This window comes from Artibeus jamaicensis, unplaced genomic scaffold (genome assembly GCF_021234435.1).
Source record: "Artibeus jamaicensis isolate MK-2021 breed Jamaican fruit bat unplaced genomic scaffold, CSHL_Jam_final contig_781, whole genome shotgun sequence".
Classification (NCBI taxonomy): domain Eukaryota; kingdom Metazoa; phylum Chordata; class Mammalia; order Chiroptera; family Phyllostomidae; genus Artibeus; species Artibeus jamaicensis.
In genome coordinates, this window is record NW_026521968.1 from 6,976,404 (window position 1) to 6,992,667 (window position 16,264).

General features: G+C 42.6%; 1 protein-coding gene across 1 annotated transcript in view; it reads right to left on the reverse strand.

Moving 5' to 3' along the window:
- Positions 1-15,013, reverse strand: part of NDEL1 (nudE neurodevelopment protein 1 like 1) — a 59,639-nt gene extending 44,626 nt beyond the window's left edge. The window contains exon 1 of the mRNA XM_037164948.2: positions 14,947-15,013. The gene's annotated coding sequence lies outside the window, so the exon portion shown is untranslated. The remainder of the gene's footprint in view (positions 1-14,946) is intronic.
- Between the last annotated feature and the right edge of the window lie 1,251 nt (positions 15,014-16,264).

A 16,264-nucleotide genomic window follows, 5' to 3' on the forward strand; every position in this document is an offset into this window, starting at 1 on the left:
TTTGGCTCCAAGTCTCCCTACTGTTCTTCCCATTCCCATTATGCGTGAGAATGCAGCCTGCTTCTGGCCCTAGGACCGCTTGCCAGCAGGGTGCTTCACTCATTCCTGTTTCCAGGTGTAGCTTTCTATAAAGTGGCTCTTTACAGAAAAATGAGGACAATTTAGGTTAAGGCTGTAACTGACCTTCCCGTCAGGGTCCTACCCTAATTGCTGGTACCTGGAAGGAAAGGGACCTCGCCCTCATCCAGGGGAGTAAACTGAGGTTTCAAGAATCTCTGCTTAGCCTTTTTTTCCCTATTGATGGAACACAAAACCCTGCCTTGCTCCCATGAAGCTCTCGGAGCTGCCTCCATCTCTCCCCAGCAGCCTACCTGAACTGTGGGCTTCCTCCTGTTCGGGGACTGTCTGCAGCCTCTTGGCAGCCCTTCTGGCTTCAGAGCCTCCACTCCCCAAAACTTCGGCTTTCCCCTAGCCCAGCCCCTTGACAGTCACTGCCCACACCCCAGAATGACAGCTACCTCCACAGGAAAGGATGGTACGACACTGTTGATCGCTAATTTGGTTCACACCCGGCAACCCCAAGGGCTGTTGGCATCACACCTATATAAACAGTGTGACTACCCCTGGACAAAAGCCATATCTTCTCACATAGCTTTTACACAGACAAGGCGGCACCAGTTTTACCTACTCCCAACCCACTCTAATTGAAATGACTGGGCTTAAAAGAAATGGAATGTCTCTTACCAACCTGAGCTGATTGCATCAGGCAATTTCAGGCAAATTCCCATCAGCAGGTAAGCCAATGAGTCAAAGTTACCAGAACCAAAAGATCACATATTCAACCATTCAGCAAATATAACAGAGTGCCTTGCACTGCCCTAGGCCCCAGAGATAGTTTTTAATGAAACAAACTTACAGAAAAGAAGGAAAATAGAAGGGAAACAAAATAAAGAAACAATATGTTGGGCAATAAGTACTGAGAAGAAAAAATTAGCAAGAACTTTTCAATACTTCGTATTTTTAGGGTGACATTTAGAGCAGCAGCTAGCATGTAATAGGCACTTAACATTTGTTGAATAAATAGAAAACACTGGGTGCTTTTAAGTTTGAGATATTTTCATTGCTCTGCTGCTGCTGCATGTTTTTTCTTGCATCAAATCACTTACATCGTTTAGAACTCTACTAGAGAACTCCCCCATAAAACAATGAACAACCAGAAGCAACTAACACAATTGTAAAAATACAGGTGGCTGCCCTGGCTGGGTTGCTCAGTTGGTTAGGGCATCATCCCGATATGCCAAGGTCGCGGGCCAGGGCACGTACAACAATCAACCAACAAATGCATAAATAAATGGAACAAGTCAGAGTTTCTCGCCCCTCCTCCCTCTCTAAAATCAATATAAAAAAATTTTAATGCAAGTAGCTAATGATCACATCATATTCCACGTTGCTCTAATCAAAAACATTCTAAGTACAACAGCAAAGAAGAGATTCCATATTTCGTCAAACAAACATAGGAGATTTGATTTTATTTTTTTTAAAGACTTCGTTTATTTACTCTTAGAGAGAGGGGAAGGGAGGGAGAAAGAGAGAGAGAAACATCAATCCATAGCCTCCCACAGGCCCCCAACCCAGGCATGTGCCCTGACCGGGGACCTGGACCAGTGACCTTTCTGTTTGCAGGCCAACACTCAGTGCGCCAAACCACGTCAGCCAGAGCCCAAGTGTATGGGATTTAAAAATATTTAGACTACAAAGTGCAGACACAAGCACAAAGAAACCAGCACTCCTCTGTAATGGTGACAAGGGGGTGTCACTACATGTGAATTTTCCTGAGAGACAGTTTAGCTGTGTGAACAAAAACTTGAAAATGTGCAACCCTATGATCCAGCCTCTCCCAGGAATTTACGTGAAGAAAAATAAGAATGCATCCAAACTTAACAGAGCAAGATAATTTCCTCAACAGTCTTTGCAAATTACTTTCCTTGGTTTTAGGACCTTTTTAAAATTCAGCCTTTCAGCTGAGTCACTTCAGCAGATGCAAGATTGATATGGACACTCTGGTCACCACTGAACTTTGACAAGAACATTCCCACTTCTGTGGCATAGATCATAGGAATTCATTCCTTTTGCTTTCACTCCCTACTTAGCCCAATCTGATATCACTTCCTTTTGTAAACATATACAGGGTGGAGCAAAAGTGGGTGTACAGGTATTCATGTGGAAAAATAATACAATAATCCATAAGTAATAATACAAGAGTAAACTTACATACTCACAACCATAACCTACATTTGCCCACCCCTGTACATACATGCTGCTTCTACAGATGTACAGTTTCCACTTCACACATTCTGAACACCTACTAACTGACAGTATAATGATATCTGGGACTTTAGTAGAACCACCTGGAATGTCAACTATAGGTGACCTGGAGTGTAAGGATTGCTTCTCCCAGGATGATTTGTCTGGTGACCGTTGTCTAAATAAGGGGAACAATACCCTGACCGTTTATAATTACAACCTAATAGGAGATCTTAGAGGAAATTTCACTCTAGTTTTCATCAATTCTTGTATTACATAACACAGGTCTTAAGGTCTACTTTGAAAATTGCAACAAGTTTTGTGGCCTTTATATGGAAAATATTTTCTGCTTAAAATTAGGAGATTGGGTTTTATTTACTCAGGAGTGTCCGTGACACAGAGGACAATTTTGATTCACAAATGCTGAAATGCAGAAACGAAACATCCAGGTTTCCTGTTAATCACAGTAGAAAAATCCCTTCTGTGGAAAGAAAATATTCATGCCTTTGCAGAGCGGGCCGGGCAGAAAAGGAGACAACTTATGGGCTGAAGTCAGGATAAGAAGGTAGCAGGGAATCCCTTTCTCCAAGTACAGTGCTGTTTCAACAGTTTTCTGAAGTTGCGATCTTAAAACACTGATAAAAGATGTTAGAGGAAGCAGTGTGAAAGCAAGAGGTGCAGACACAGACAGGAGGTGACCAGAGGATAGTAAGATCCACACTCCACCCCCAGCAAAGGTGCAGGCCCCACCCGTCCTCAGGGCTCCCCACCCTGGTGTGAGAAGCCAGTCCTGCCTCGGTCAGCTGCCACAAGCTGCCACAAGCTGCCACAAGCTGCCACTCCCTCCCACTGCCTTAGGAATTCAGCTGTTCGTTCTTTTCAGCCAGATCAGCCCCATCACAGGTGCTTTTGACCCTTCCGTTCCTTCTCGGAGCTTCAGTTTCTTCTGTAAAATGAGCAGGTTGAACCAGTTCCCACCAGTCAGGACCCATCCTGTCCTCTAGCTGCTAAGCACCGTCCTAGGGGACTGAGAGCCCTGCCTCCCCTTGGCCAGTTTGCCCATGGTGGCAGGGTCAGCCCTCTCCTAGACAGGTGCAGGGTAGGTGACCAAGGACAGTCTTATGACCAGCGTTCCTATGTCCCAAGGAATTGTTGAACATGCAGAATGCACCAACTTCAAGTGCGGCATAACATCTAATGTATTCATTTCCTGTGATTGTCATTAGAAATTACCACAAACTTAGTGACCTAAAACAACCGATTTCTTGAGAGTTCTGGCCAAGCATAGGCAGAAACCCTTTGCTTCCTCGCACAACCAAAAGGAGGATAACCACCAATCTAAAATCAATAAGTAACCAAAAGCACCAGAAAAATCGAACTGCATGGAACTCCGACAACCAAGGAATTACAGAAAAAATCAACCAAAACAACCAGACCGGTAAGGTGGACCATGCAGGCCCACTCAGAAAAACAGGTGCGAGGCGGTTGAGGGGCGAGGCTGACTGCGTAGCTTGTCAGAGCTTCTTGGGAGGGACTGACTGAAGGGGAGAACTGAAACTCAGGGCTGACTCTGGGCTGTGGCTGGGGTTGCTGCAGTGAGAGATACTTCCAGTCTGACACAAGAGTCCGTTGGAAAGTGCCCTAGAACCGAGCTAGCAAACTGTATTGCTCCCTCTCTGGCCCCTCCCCCACAGGTAGCACAGCAAAGAGGTTTGCCCTGCCTGGGCCAATGCCTAAGGCCCCAGCCCCTTACAACCTATCAGGTGCTCCAAGACAAAGAAATAAGGCCCAAATGAATAAACACAGCAAAATCTCAGAACTAAGCAATGAGGACATTCTCCAACCTAACTGATGGAGAATTTAAAGCCGTGGTAATCAAAATGCTCACGGATCTGATTGAGCTTGGTTGAAAAATGAAAAAACAAATGAAAGATACCCAAAATGAAATAAAGCAAAATATTCAGGGAACCAACAATGACAGGAAGGAAACTAGGACTCAGAGCAACAATTTGGAACAAAAAGAAGAAATAAACATCCAACTGGATCAGAACAAAGAAACAAGATTCCAAAAAAATGAAGAGAGGCTGAGGACTCTCTGGGACAACCAGAAATATCTGAACAATGTCCCAATATCTGAGTTATAGGGGTGCCAGTAGGAGAAGAACAGCAGCCAGAAATTGAAAACTTATTTGAACAAATAATGAAGGAAAACTTTCCCAATCTGGCGAAAGAAATAGACTTCCAGGAAGTCCAGGTAGCTCGGGGAGTCCCAAAGAAATCGGACCCAAAGAGGAACACACCAAGGCACACCATCATTAAGTTACCCAAGATTAAAGACAGAGAAAATCCTAAAAGCAGCAAGAGATAAGGAGACAGTTACCTACAAAACAGTTCCCATAAGGCTATCAGCTGATTTCTCAAAAGAAACCTTGCAAGACCCTTGCAAGAAGGGTCTGGAAAAAAGTATTTGAAGTCATAAAAGGCAAGGACCTACATCCAAGATTGCTCTGTCCAGCAAAGCTTTAATTTAGAATGGAAGGGTAGATGAAGTATTTCCCAGATAAAGTCAAGTTAAAGGAGTTCATCATCACCAAGCCCTTATTATATAAAACATTAAAGGGATTTATCTAAGATAAAGAAAATTAAAAATATGAACAATAAAATGACAACAAACTCACAACTATCAACAAATAACCTAAATGAAAAGAAAAACAATGAAAACAAAAACTAAGCAAACAACTAGAACAGGAACAGAATCAGAGAAATGAACATCATACAGAGGGAGTTCAGTGGGGAAGGGGAAGGCAGGAATAGGGGGAAAGGTACAGGGAAGAAGCATAACTGGCAGGCATAAAATAGACGGGGAGAGATAAAAAGTGGTATAGGAAACAGAGGACTCAAAGAACTTGTATGTACAACCCATGGACATGAACTAAGAGGCAGGAATATTGTAGGGTTGCGGGGACAGGGTGGAGGGGGGATAAAGGGAGAAAACTGTAATAGCATGATCAAAAAATACTTTAAAAATAAATAAAACAACACATTCATTCTCTTACAATTCTGGTGGTCAGATGTCAAAAATGAGACAAGGGTAATCAAGGTGTTGGCAGGACTGGCTCCTTCTGGAAGCTCCTAGGGGAAAATCAGTTCCTTACCACTTCCAGCTTCTAGAGTTTGCAGTCTCCCTTCGCTCATGGCTGCATCACTCCAAGAACTGCTTCTGTTATCACACTGCCTGCTCTGACTTTGGTCCTCCTGCCTCCCTCTTATGAAGACCCTTTTGATGACCTTGGGCCTGCGCAGATAACGCAGCCCAGCAAGCTGAAAGAAATGGGTTTATTTTCTGCAAAACTAAACCAGAGAAGCTCTAGGCCTGGGGAGACTGGGCACACCATAGGGCAAGGCTCAGTTGCTACATTTTGAAGGAAAGCAGGACAGAGGGAGGGAGAATTCTTCAAAGGCTGTACATTAAATAAGGAGACCCAGCTTCCTTCCCCCAGGACCTCCCAGAACACTGGCAGCCTGGTGTGTACCTTTCAGGCAGGAGACCAGAGAGTTTTTCTCTTCCCTCAAGCACGGCATTGGGAGGGATGCACATGGATCGGTGAGGGAGGAAGGGGACACCCGCCTAGCCAGCCAGATTGCCCTCACATCTGAGAGAGTTTTTGTCAACAGAATAACCTTCCACATCTCAAAATCCTTAACTTAATCACATCTGCAAAGTCCTTTTTGCCATATAAGGAAGCAAACACAAGTCCTGGGGATTAAGACGGGGACATCTGCCCTGGCTGGTGTAGCTCAGTGAGTGGATTGAGCGGGGGCCTATGAACCACTTGATCGCGGTTCGATTCCCAGTCAGGGCACATGCCTGGGTTGCAGGCCAGTTCCCAGCAGGGGATTCACGAGAGGCAACCATACATTGATATTTCTCTCCTTCTCTCCTTCCTGTCCCCTCTAAAGATAAATAAATATAATCTTAAAAAAAAAAAGACAGGGATATCTTTGGGGGGCTATTACTCTGCCTACCATGTCTGATGTTCGAATTCACAACCTTCCCAATAGGTGTCATTTCTGCATGTCATCTTTGATTTTTTTCTTTGAATTGACTCATTTTTCAGAAAATGAACTAAATCCTACTTTAGCCCTATTCTAAATAATCATAAGAAAAATCATAAAAATGATTGGTAGCCATTTCCCCTAATATTCCATAAATTTAATAAATATCAAAATGTCAAATGTTCATCTCTGTACCAGGTGACATCACTTTCCATTTCTCCAGTAGTACAAAGACCAGCCTCTGGGGAACAAAAATAGAATCCAGCCTCCTGGTTTTACAGAAAAGGGGAATCTTTCCAAGAGTACACAGCAGCGAAGAGCAAAACTTCAACTGCCTTCACAATCTCCTCCTCCCTCTCCATGCTCATTAATCACAACTTCAAAGTACATCAGCATTTTTAACATCATCTCTACATTGGTGATTCACGTCACTGAGGGCTCATTTCCCCTCCTGTTACACTCGTGGATATTGTCTATTTGAAAGTGGGGTTTCCTATTGCTTCCCCTGCCGATTGACACTCATGCATCCTACTTATCTGTGTTAAGCGGTTCCCCGTTCACCGACCCACATCTGGACAGCTTCCAGGGCCTGGGGAAGAGTGCACTGAAATGGAAGGTCATGGCTAGTGGTGACTTTGTACCGTGCTCCTGGGCTGCTTTTCCACATGCAAAACGACCTTTGAAAACCACTTTTGAGGAGACAAAGTTCTTGCACAGAGTGTGGGATGATGTCATTGTCCTCCTCTTACATAACCATCAGCATACAATAAAAATAGCTCTCATTTATTGGACAATTTAGTTTGGGACAGGCCCTGTGATAATTGCTCTACACACATCCAGTCACAATAACCTTATGAAGTAGCTCTGAGTGTTCCCACTCCACAAATAGAAAACAATGTCTGCAGGAGGTTAAGCAACTTGTCCAGACTCTGTCCAGGTGTGACAGAGTCTGTGTTCCCAGAACCTCAGAAGATACAAGAGAACTTAGAAATCCAGTTAAGATGAGACATGACGATGACAACCAGAGAGGTTGAGCAATCTGCCCAAGGACACAGTGGCCAACTCAGGGGCAGAATGCAGATCTTCAACTCTTAGACCAGTTCCTTCTTTTAGATTTCCTCTCTTTTAAGCTATTATTTCTTGGATGATTTCTTCAGAAGTCTGCTTGATCTTTTTCTTCATCATTTCATATACAACTCCTTGCTGGTGCTTTTTAAAAATTTTTTTAAATTGATTTTACAGAGAGAGGGGGAGGGAGAACGAGAGAGAGAAACGTTGATTTGCTATTTCACTTATTAATACATTGATCACTTGCTTTTAGTATGTGCCCTGACTGGAGATCGAACCTGCACCCTTGGTGTATTGGGACAGTGCTCCCACCAACTGGGCTCCCCGGCCAGGGCCTCACTGGCGCTTTTGCCCCTCACTGTGCTCACTCCGGCTGAAGGTGGTGGAGGAACCTAACGAGAATCTCAGAGTGACCCTTCTCCTTCTCTCCCTCTGACCCAAAAGACAAAGTGACAGAAAATCTCCATGAGTCCATATTCATTAATTTGGAATTGGTAGTAATTTAACCAAAAAAGCATTAAAGTTGACCTTTATCCTTCCCTCCCCCCAAAAAGAGATTGCTAAGCAGCTACACGATGGAAACAAGGTTAAATGGGTTCATGATCAAAAGAAATTTGTACATTAAAATTTTAACCCCATAAGAACCTAAACGTCTGTCAATAGGGTATTCGGTAAATAAATGATCCCATTTCCACACAATGAAATACAATGTAGCCACTAATGATGGTGTCATAGAACAATGTATAAGAATATGAGAACGGTCCTGACCAATGTAGCTCAGTTAGTTGGGCACTGTCCTGCAAAGCAAAAGCTTGCCAGTTGGATTCCAGGTACGTGCACACGCCTGGGCTGCAGGTTCAGTCCAAACCAGGGTGTGTACGAGAGGCAGCTGGTCAATGTTTCTCTCTCTCTCTTCTCCCCTTCCCTCTCTCTAAAAAGGAATAAATAAAACCTTTAAAAAATAATATGAAAACAAATTATAATTTAGTAAATCAAAATCATGAATACAAAATAGAAAACTTTTATCTTCACAAGTACACACCCACAGAAAAAGAAGACTGGAAGGATATATTTATAACCTGTGGCTATCCCTGGGTGATCTTTTTTTTTTTTTTTGTATATTGATCTGTTTTTTTCCAAATTTTCTACAGAAATTTATACAGATATTTTTTATAATCAAAATTTTAATCATCAAAAATTTTAGATGTAGTCCTGGCTGGTGTGGCTTAGTGGATTGAATACCCACCTGCAAACCAAAAGGTTGCCAGTTCGATTCCCAGTCAGGGCACATGCCTGAGTTGCAGGGCAGGCCCCCAGTGAGGGTTGTGTGAGAGGCGACTACACATTGATGTTTCTCTCCCTCTCTTTCTTCCTCCCTTCCTCTCTGTCTAAAAATAAATAAATAAAATCTTTAAAAAAATTTTTTTAGATGTAGTATTAAGAACTGCTACTTTCTGAAGCCTGTGCTGAGACCACATATACAAGAAAATAAGGGATCAGCCCTAAACTTCTTTACAGAGCCGGCCATACATCAACAATTTAACAGTTACTCCTACCCCAGTGGGAAGAATGGGCAGTGGGTATAAATAAGTGATTCAGAGAAGACATATACAAATAGCGAATAAACACATAAGAAGATCTTCAATCATATAATTAATAACTTTTACAATGTAAATTAAAATGACAGAGATATCACTTGTTGCTTATCAAATTAGCAAAGTTTAAAACAAATGATAACGCCTAGTGCTGGCAAGCATGTGTGGAGGACAAAGCTCTGGGACAACGCTGGTTGGAGTGAAAATGCTGCAACCACCTCAGTTACCATGATGGTTTGAATGTATGTATCTTTACTTCCTTCTGAGACACCACCAAACAGGACAAGAATTTTAAAACATAAAAACCCACAAGAACAGAGTACAGGAGAGGAGGCAACAGTGGACAAGAAATGTTAACAGAATCCTGGAAAATGGAAAGAGAGTGGCAGCTGATGGAGTGGATCACAGAAGGCTGGAGATTCAACGCTAACCAGAAGCAGTTCTGTGCCTCTGAACCACAGAAAGGCTCAGGAATTGGAGTGGCCAGCTACGTCAGAAGGCGTCAGAAGTCAGGGTGTGGTAGGGCCAAAAACAGGAAGTATGGTGTGTTTACAAAGCACTTAGACTTCACAATTCGGGCAATGGACAAGCCAAGGCATCCATCTCTCCCCCACACCTGCAGGAAGAGGGTTATTTTCTGGAGAAACTACACCAGCGAAACTCCAGACTGTGGGCACATTGGGCACACCAGAGGGAAAGGCTAAGTCACTGTGCTATAAAAGGAAGGGAAGTGGGACAGAGAGAGGGGGGATTCTTCAAAGGTCACATATTGAATGATGAGACCCCAGCTTCCTTCCCCAGATGGCCTCCCAAGAATGCTGTAGGCTGGCCAGTAGCTTCCATGCTGGATATCAGAGAGGACTGGCAACCACATGACATGGTGGGCCCCACAGAGGGGCTTAAAGCCAACAAGCACCCCACCCCAAACACACACACACATGACCTCAATCAGCATCCAGTTCCTGGATCATAAGAATGAACATTGGATAAAGAATCAACAAACATTTGAGAAAGCCTCCAATGCAAAAGATAAAATAAAACTCAGAATAATAGATAAAATGCAGGGAGCAGAAATAAGCTGGAAAAAGAAGAACTTTAATATCTTCATAGAAATAAAGGTATTATATCCATGAAGCAGAACACATGGCTACAAAAGGAGCGAGAACAAGAATCCTTTTTTTATTTTTATTTTTTAATTATTTTTTAAATATTTTTTTAAAGATTTCATGTATTTATCTTTAGAGGGGAAGGGAAGGAGAGAGGGAGAGAAATATCACTGTATGGTTGCTTCTCATGCGTCCCCTGCTGGGAACTGGCCTGCAACCCAGGCATGTGCCCTGACTGGGAATCAACCGAAATCCTTTGGTTCACAGGCCCGCACTCAATCCACTGAGCTACACCAGCCAGGGCAAGAATCCTCTCTTTAAATGAGGGTTGAAATAGAAGGGTATGACCATAAAATTGAAAAAATATCTCCAAAAGAAGAACAAAAAATAGATTTCCCAAATAGGATATTGAAAGAAAGAAAATAAAAGGATAAACCCAAAAGCCCAACATCCAAGTGAAAGGAGGTCCAGAAAGACAGAACAGAAAACATGAAGAAAAAGAAATTAACCCTGGCCACTGTGGCTCCACTGGTTGGAGCATTATCCAGTAAACAGAAAGGTCACAGGTCGATTCTGGGTCAGGCCACATACCTACGATGCAGGTTCAGTACCCAGTCGGCGGGGCATGCAGGAGGCAACTGATCAATATTTCTCTCTCATACTGATGTTTCTCTCCTACTCTCTTTCCCTCCCTTCCCCTCTCTCTAAAATCAATGAGGTTTTTGGGTGAGAAAAAAAGAGAAAGAGAAAGAGAAATTATTTTTAAGATAATAATTCAAGAAATTTTTCAGAATTGAATATCATCAGTACTCTGATGGAAATGGTCTCCTGAGTGTATAGCACTATGAATGAAAAAATACCCACCAATGAAATTTCAGAACCTCAGGGATGAAGAGAGAATCCTAAAAACTTCCATAGACATAAAACCAAGAATTAAGAATTGGAAGAGCATAGGACTTCTCAACAGTAGACCAGAAGAAGCATTGCCTTTAAAATTAGGAGAAAATTATTTCCAACCTAGCATCTATATCTAGCCGCACCCTTAAACAGGTGAAAGGATTTTTTTAAAGGCCTTTTTCTCAGTCAACAACTCAAAAAATTTACCTCCTATGTCTTAGAAAATGTATGTCACCAAAATAAGGAAGTAAATAAAGGGAAAGTGTGGAATCCACGCAGAAGGACAAGTACTGTATGATTCGACTCAAAAATCATAGAGACAGGAAGCCAAGTGGTGTTGCCAGGGGCTGGGGAGTTAGGATTTGATGCGCACGGAGACCCAGTCTGAGAAGATGAAAAGGTTCTAGAGACGGATGGTGGCGATGGTTGCACGACAGTGTGAATGTACTTGATGCTGCTGAACTGAGCACTTAAAAAGGGTTAATATGATAAATTTTATGTTATATACATTTTCTCACAATTCAAAAAAATGCAAAATATCATTTTAAAAAAAAGTAGGATCCAAAAGGGAGACAATCCACATAAGAGAGCAAGAAGGGATTATTTCCAAGACGAAGCTAGGGGTGTCCCAGGACACCACTCAGCAGAAAGTAGAGAGGGCAACCAGCCCACACTGAGCAGTGGGATGAGGCTGCAGGGAGATGTGTCTGAAGAATTAAAGACAGACAGAACATGAACACTGAGACATTACCTGATGTGTCTGATCGCACCGAGAGGAATTTAATAGCTCTGTTGGAGAGGAATCAGTGATATGTATATAAAATTAAGGAAACGGAAAACTTAGGCAACCATTAACTCTAGGGGGGAAACTGACTAAAGAAACAATCAGCGGCAGCAGCAGCCATGTAGCTCAGAGAACAATACTTAACATAGTCATAGGGAAACTTACTTGTATAACATAAACATCAACATCAATGAAACAAAACTTGTGATATAACCATGTTAGGAAGATGGGGGAGCAATAACGTGGATAGGATGACATGAGTGCAATATCCTTACCTTTGATAATAAGAAGTCAATAGATAGTGATCAGAATAGAAAAATAGCCATATAGGCACTTTCTTTGGAAATAAGAAACAACTAAGATAATTAAATATGTTTGTTTCTTGCCCTGGCTGGTGTAGCTCAGTGGATTGAGCGCGGGCCTGTGAATCAAAGGATTGTGGTTCAATTCCCAGTCAGGGCACATGCCTGGGTTACAGGTCAGTTCCCAGCAGGGGACACACGAGAGGCAACCATACATTGATGTTTCTCTCCCTCTCTCCTTTCCTTCCCCTCCAAAGATAAATAAATAAAAAATCTTTAAAAAATATGTTTGTCTCTATTAAGGAGAAATTGGAAGTGGGGAAGTAGAATAGGGAATTGCTATTTTTCACCGTAAGCTTGTATGTTTTAATAAAAGTGGATATGAAATTTAAAATAAAGTGTGGCATTTACTAAAGGAATCTGGAAAAATGAATTAAAACTATAAATATATATATATATACACATACATACACACACACACACACATATATATATCTTCTCACCCAGAAATCAACTTGTAAGGATTTATCCTAAGGAAATAACAGGACTTGTATGTAAAGATGTATGTTCAATGATGTTTACTGTAGCATTCTCTTTATTATTATATTAATAAATTGAAAACATCCTGACTATCCATTAAAAATATTGAAGATGGACATTGAAGATATCCATTGAAAGAGAATGGTTTAATAAATCCTGGTGTATCTACATATTGGAATACTATGCAGCTATTAATAAAAACAAGGCAGATGTTTATAAACTAACATGAGATAATACTCAAGAGATGTTATTAAATGAAAAAGGTTACATAATAGTAAGTAAAGTTTCAGGTAAAAATATTTGTTTTAGCCTTCCCTAGTGTGGTTCAGTGAATTGAGTGCTGGCCTTCAGACCCAAAGATAACTGGTTTGATTCCCAGTCAGGGCACACACCTAGGTTGCAGGCCAGGTTCCCAGTAGGGGATATGCAAGAGGCAACCACAGATTGATGTTTTTCTCCCTCTCTTTCTCCCTCCCTTCACCTCTCTCTAAAAATAAATAAATAAAATCTTTTGAAAAATAGAATCTTTTTAAAAAATTGTTTTAAAAGTCTAAAAGTCTAGTTAATTTCCAGGATATATAAAGAACTCATACAAGTCAAAAAAAAAAAAGCAATTTTGCTTTACAAAAAGTAAGGAAAGGACTAGAAGAAACATTTTGCCAAAAGAGATACACAAATGGCTAATAAGCACATGAAAATATGCTGCACATCACTAATTATTAGGGAAATGCAAGTCCAAACTACAGCATACCACTGAATACCCATTAGGATGGCTACAATTTAAAAAACAACAACAGAAAATAACAAGTGTTGGCGAGCATGTGGAGAAATTGTGCGTTGCTAGTAAGAATGTCAAATGCTGCAGCCACTACAGAAAACAACTACTATTGATACACTGATGTATCAATAATAATCTCTGGGGATGGAATTACATGAAAGTTTTCTCTCTGTGTATAATGAAGGCTCCTCATAAAATTAAAAGATGCAATTATCATATGATCCAGCAAATCTACTTGTAGCAAAATACACCCAGAAGGACTCAAAGGACTCAAACAGATATTTTCACACCCATGTTCACAGCAGCATTATTTACAGCAGCCAAAAGGTAGAAACAACCCAAATGTCCATCAACATATGAATGGATAAACAAAATATGGTATATACATATAATGGAATATTATTCAGCCAAAAAAAGGAAGGAAATTCTGACATATGCTAGAGCACAGATGAACCTTGAGGACATTATGCTGAGGGAATTCAGGCAGCCACAAAAAGACAGAGGCTGTATGACTCCACTAAAATGAGGTAAGGCACCTGGAGGGGCCAAATTCCTAGAGAGAGAGAGTAAGGTACCTAGAGACAGAAAGCAGAGCGGTGGTCACCAGGCTGTGAGGGGAGAGGGCAGCGCAGTGTTGGTGTTTATGGGCACAGAGTTTTCCTGTGGGGAGACAAGAAGAGTTCCGGAGATGGATGGTGCAATGAACTGTACGCTTAATAATGGTAATTTTTTTAATTTTATGGTAAGTGTGTTTTACCACAATCAAAAACTGTTTAATTGTCTTAATCTAGAGGTGTATATACCGCTGTATCAATAGTAATCTTTGGGGGTGGAATTATGTGAAAATTTTCTCTGTATTATTTGGATTTTTTCAACTATCATATTATCATCTTAAAAAGTCTAGTTTCATTTAGGAAATGAAATAAAAGGAACCTCAAACCCTGAAGTATACCATCTTACAGTTTACAAAGCACTTTCACAGTCATGATTCTGCTTAAGCATCACAAGAAATCCCACAAAATAGAGATGTTTTGTCATTTTGTAGATGAGGAAACGGACTCAGAGGGGAGCGAAGTGACTGGCAGCACGTAAGTAAAACTGAGGAGCCAGGACTTAATCACGAGCCCCTGACGTGCTCAGCTCAGCAGAATTTCAAGCATCACACCAACTGTGTCTCAGCCGGTCCCAGATAAACCTGTCTGAAGCCAAAAAACTCTCTGCACCCCAGAACAATGCTGTCTGGGCAGCCTGGGACCTAGAAAACCACGTCAAGGTGATGAGATCTGAGAAGAATGCGGGCAGACGATGTGTTTTAGGAAGCCACCAAAGCAAACCGTGGTGTCACCCCCATAGGAGCATTACCAACTTCACAAACTAACTTTAGCCTTTGACAGTCCCCCACCACATGGACAGAGGGGGTCCTCAGACCACCAGGAGGAGCCCCCACTGTGTCCCAGACTAGCCCTCACCTGGCTCAGACCTTCTCCCAGAAGACCCTCCCACCATCCCAATGTACCTGGTTCCGTGTCCCAGTTGTCACTGATCAGGTCAACAGCGGCACACCAGGACCAGCTGAAACAAAGCAGAAATCAACAGGAAGCATGAGAATCACCTTCTGACAAAAGAGGCACAAGGACAGGAAGTGGGTTTGGGCCAGGAAGGCTGGGGCTCGCCTTTTGGAGGTGAGGCAACAGTGTCTGCCTCACTGCTCAGCTGAAGTTGAGCAAGACTTCAGTGCTGGGGAAAGGAATAAAGAAATTTAAATCCTGTCTCCCTAGCCAGGCCTCCGAGAGCCCCCATTTCCACCGCAGGTGTGTAAGCTGCGGTCCCTGCGTTTGGAGGGGAAGGGCTCTCACTTGCCAAGGGGAGGAGATGCGCAAGCCCTGGTGTAGTGCATACATGGTCCTCAAGAGAATACACAAGTCCCATAGACTGACTGCACCTGCCACTTTTAGCTACCAGACCTTGGATGAGTTGCTTATGTCTCTGAGTCTCCTCATCTATGAAATGGAGGTAACACAGTACCGACTTCACAGCATTGTGTAGGCTTAAATGAGAGCATGTGTCCAATTTGTCTGGTTACCAGCTGGTGTTGTTCTCCTTTCTGTTGCTCCAAATATGACCCACTCCTGCAGTCTTTATCAGATCAGACCACCCTGGTCCAAAGCGTCACCCTGAACCCCTGTTGCCACCACAGTGGCTGCAGGTCTCACGTGTTATTTAGTCTCACCACATAGGAGAAGCACCATTGTGAAGAACCACTCCTGAGGCCCTTCACTGATTACTTCTTTGCTGTAGTGCTGTTTTATCTCCCCAGGCCACCCACCGAGGGTAGGGGCTGCGTGGATTTGTCTCTGTATGTCCAGGAACATTCCTCAGAACACTGGAAGTTAGTCTATCAATTTTAGAGGACCCTCGAGATGCTGTGGAAAGCTCTTGTGGAAACCACCATCTTTAAAGCTCTGAGGTAAACGTAAGTACCTGAGCTGAGGACTCCCCAGCAGCTGGGCTCAGTGTGTGCAGGCTACAGCGGAGCTTGCATGAGGGTCAGGCCAGGGTATCTTTGGCTCCTCTGAGCTCCTCTCACAAACCCCGAAAGGCAGGAAATGGGGGAGTGTGCAGAAAGCCAAAGCTTCCTCTTCCTGAAGTCCTGCTTCCAACCATCCTACCATTTCCAGAAGGAAGCCTGCTTAGCCTGCAGCATCCTTAAATCTCCCCCAAAAGCAACCCTTAGGTTTGCCACCTGCTCAGGAGACCTACCCTCCTCCTGGCTCTCTCTCTGTCCTCACATCCTTAATTTCTCTCTTATCAGACGATAGCACCTTCTTAGATTG